Source organism: Grus americana, chromosome 10 (assembly GCF_028858705.1).
Source record: "Grus americana isolate bGruAme1 chromosome 10, bGruAme1.mat, whole genome shotgun sequence".
NCBI classification, from domain to species: Eukaryota; Metazoa; Chordata; class Aves; order Gruiformes; family Gruidae; genus Grus; species Grus americana.
This window is the reverse complement of record NC_072861.1, coordinates 502,882-506,991: the sequence shown is the minus strand read 5'-3', so window position 1 is coordinate 506,991 and position 4,110 is coordinate 502,882. Positions and strand designations below refer to the sequence as shown.

Here is a 4,110-nt window from a genome sequence, read left to right as displayed (position 1 = left end):
CCCAGGGCAGGGCTGGACCAGCAGGACTGAGTGGTGCCCTGTCTTCAATGCTGCAAGGCTTCCTCAGATGGCTCTGGGCAGCCTGAGCAGTGAGAGCCTCTCGGTGAGGGCGAGGAACAAGATGGCAGTGCCGAGACCTGCATTTTGGGGCATGTGTTTGCTGGCTGCCTGTCCCAGCCATGGACCAGAGCACGCAGAACCAGGCAGAGGAGGCAAAAACAAATTGGGAAGGAGAAGGCTGGGAAGTGGGTGCAGATGTGAGCATGGAGAGAGTGGCCACGGCCTGCCTTCTGCAGGAGGTATTGCTCAGGGGAAAGCTTTAGACTGCAGACCACGAGGTTCCCTTTCCACTGACCCTTTCCTTCTTCATCCATGCTGCCAACCTCCCCTAATTTTCCCTTTGCTTGCGCTGCTTCTGCCACCATCAGTGGCATGGCTGCGTGGAACAGATCACGCACCAGCAAATGGCTCGTCTCTCCTTCTCTTCCTCTGGGCCCTCTCTGCATTTACCCCTCAGGGTTTCCTTTTTCCTTCAGATGCTGCACCACCCAGGCAGGCTACCAGCAGCCCCTTTTCCTCTCAGGAGCTGTTCTGCTGCTGCTCTGTTGGGAGCAGGTGGGCACGTGACTGAAAGAAGCCCTCTGGGAAGTCTGCAGCTCTTTTCTATGCCAGCATCTGTAATGGCAGGGGATGGTCTCCTGATGGCACAGTCACCACCATGTCCTCTTTTGCACTTCCACGTCTTTGCCAGAAGAGGAGGAGACAGGAGAAACCCACTCATCAGCATCTCATCCTCGGGTGTAAATTAGGAAAGCTGCCTGGGAAAGGTTGTCCATGTGTGCAAGGGCTGGGGAGGGGTCAGGCAGAATACCCCCACGACCCCAGGCAAGATCTCAGATCTATGGTGAGTCTTCACTTCATCCTTGGCAATGAGGGCCATGTATGCACACAAGGACCTCTTCTGTAGCACAGATTTTGTGCTGGCCTCTTTGCTTCGCTTCGCTTCGCTTACCTGTTGCTCCACCCCAGTCTGCCTTCATGAGACCTAAAGTGAGAGGCACTTGGTGAGTGCTGGCCATACCTCAGATCCAGGAGGTGTCTTCCCTTCATCTTCAGCAATGAGGGCCACGTTGTGCAGACTCTCTTTGGAGATGACCTGCTGTAGTTTCAGGTGTAAGGAGGAGAGCTGGTGGGGCTGTGCTGCTTGGGATGTCAGGTGAGGTCAGGCTCTTAAGTTCTTCTCAACAACCAACAACAGCCGATCTCTTTTCATGGCTCATAGTCATCACTGCTCCATTCCCTTCCCCGAACTTGCCTGCCTTGTCAATGGGAGCAGGATTTCCCAATAATCCAGGAAGTTCTGGGAGTGCGAGCGAGGACAAGTGCTGTAGGCAAGGGGGTTTTACTGTCTCACGGCTGCAGTGTGGTCAAGTGCAGGCAGCCCAAAAGGGGGCTGCGCCCCGTAGTTGGCAGGATTCGAACCTGCGCGGGGAAACCCCAATGGATTTCTAGTCCATCGCCTTCACCACTCGGCCACAACTACCTGCTCCAGCCCTCTCTGCCCTGCTGATCACATCCCTCTGCAATGACACCCGGCTGCCTGGGATTTTCAGGGCAATGCTCCACTCAGCGCTCTGCGGTTGGGACCTGCACTGAGCGGGACAGCTACCAGGCTTCCAGAGGCCTTGAGAGGCGTAACCCCAGGGGCTGTGGCTATGGCTTCTTGCACCTTGTCCTCAGCCAGGCACCTGGGATTTCCTGTCATGGGGGGGTGATTTCACTCCCCAGCTGGTCTCAGCTGCTTCCAGGGCAGCAGGGAAGGCAGCTGTGTGGAGACAACCAGGGCTGGTGGTAGTGGTAGGGTGGGACATTAGACCGCACTTTGCTTCTCACATGTGCCTTGAGGGGGGTCTCCAAACCTGCTGTGAGCACTAGGGTGGAGACACTCCTGCAGACTGGCAGCACCTCCAGTTTCTTGGGGACGTAGGGTGGTGTCAATCCTTGAACAAAGACTCCAGCTGCCATGCAGGGTGTTGGTGCATAGGGGGAACGGTTTGCAAGAGTGGGCGAGACCTATGGAAGGGGCAAGGTAGAGCCTGGCTGAGGAAGAGAGTGGAGGAAACAGGAGAGAGCTGGTTTTGGTGGAGTACGTACGTCCAGAGCTTTTTTCCAGCAGTGGCAAGCATTGTCCAGTTCCCGAGCATGGACCAAAATATCACACGATCCGCAAAACCCATCATTTACCTCACTAGATGAATACAGGTTGATTTTGGCTTTCGGAGCAGGAAGACAGCGTAAAAGAATTCATGTGGAGGTGGTATATCCGGCAGTGCCTGTCCACATGGAGAGCAACGTCGGGAGGTGGTTGCAATTGAGAGGGTGAGAATGAGGAGCGGCTGGAGGAAGTGTATGTGTGTGAAAGAGGGGGCTGGCCAGTCTGTGAAGTGGAGGAGCAGGAGACAGTACTGCCCACAGGTGTGTTGGTGGTCTAGTGATGAGCACAGCTGCCTTCCAAGCAGTGGACCTGAGGTAGACTCCTTGCCAATGCTGGCAAGATAACAGCAACATTGGTTGCTGTACTGTCAGGGTTATGTGAGCTTTTGGTTAGTAGAGAATTTACAGACACGCAAACTGTCTTAACAAATGATAGAATTCTTAGAGGGGAATTGTGATGGCACATGCTCAGTGAAAGAAGTGCCATGACTAATTTTCATATAGAGTTTGTGAACACGAATTGAGAGGACTGAAAAGTTAACTTAAATGTCTGTACTAACATGTGCAATGAACAACAGGGCAAGTGGCACCACAGGGCTGTGATCCCCAGGTTACAGACTCAAACTCCCTGTCTCTGAGGCTTTTGGGTGATCTGGTATGAGTTCAGGGATCTCTGTCCACAAGTGGTGGAAAGATCAAGAAAGAAGGCAGTGCTCTTCCTTGCAGAGTGAGTGGCAAACTGAGGGAGGAGGAGAACAAACCACCACAGGTCTCCAGCTATGCTGCACAAAGTCTTTAATGAGAAGGAGCAGATGCAGTGGCACAGAAGAGAGAAACACGCCTGCAGGGTTCAGGGAGGCACAGAGAATGGCCCGTTTCCCAAGGAGAAGCTCCACACAAAGCACTGGCCTTTTCCCATTCTGCTCTCCCTGGTGGCAATCCCAGCCCACCAAGAGCAGTCCCTAACTCCGGCACCCTCCCCCCATCAGCAGGAGGTTCATCAAAGCAGAAGAGAACGAGCCCTTTCTGCAGGAGCTCAGAGCAAAGCAGAGCCAGAGGAGGCACGGCCAGGCCTGCCGTGCAGCCAGGAGCAGTGGGCACAGGTCCCTCCGGCCAGGTGGCATGAGGACACCCAGCCCATCTGCAAGCCGTGGCCACGCTCCTGCTGCTGCAGGGTCCCCGTCTTCCTTCCTGCTCCGAAGGGGATGATGCGCCGGCTTCAGCAGTTCAGGCTGCAGCGGAGGGGAGGCAGACACAGCCCTGACCCCCCCAGACCAAGGGAGCCCCCAGAAGAGATGGGAACCCCCCCGGCGCTGAGGGAGCTCCCAACAGCAGCGGACAGAGAGGATCCCACGGCTGTGCTCTGAGGGAAAGAGGTGAGGATGGGGCCCGGCAGGGTCACCACCACCGGGGAGGCCTGGATGGCCACCGTCGAGTCAGCGCAGCGGGCGACACAGGGCTCACTGCAGCTGCTTGCAAGTGGGGTTGGGCCAGAGGCGCCGAAGGGCGTTTGGAGACAGGGTCTGAAGCAAGACATCTCTGGGTGAGGGAGGCAAAGCTGAAACGCAGAGCAGAGAGGAAACAGAGACCTCAGTATCAGTCTGTCTTTTCCTCAGCTCTCTCTGAAGATACGCTTTGCTGCCCTCCATCTCCACCTCTAGCTGCAAGCCCAGAAAGAACCCGCAGCTGATCTTGCTAACATGCACAACGGCCGTGACACTGTCTGAAAACACACACTGTGCTTACAGCTCCCACGGCCGGCCCTCATCGTGCCCTCCTAGTTGCACGGCACAGGCAAGCTGACCCACTTTTGGAAGAGGACCCAGCAGAGTGGGTTTAAAGCACCTGCGGAAAGACTGATCATACCCCATCTCCAGAATACACAGTGCTGCGCTG

At 55.7% G+C, this 4,110-nt stretch overlaps 1 non-coding gene across 1 annotated transcript; it reads right to left on the bottom strand.

The window, feature by feature from the left end:
• Nucleotides 1–1,461: 1,461 nt before the first annotated feature.
• TRNAS-AGA (transfer RNA serine (anticodon AGA)) lies at nucleotides 1,462–1,543 on the bottom strand. The gene has a single exon. It is a non-coding gene; the product is annotated as a tRNA-Ser (tRNA).
• Nucleotides 1,544–4,110: the final 2,567 nt, after the last annotated feature.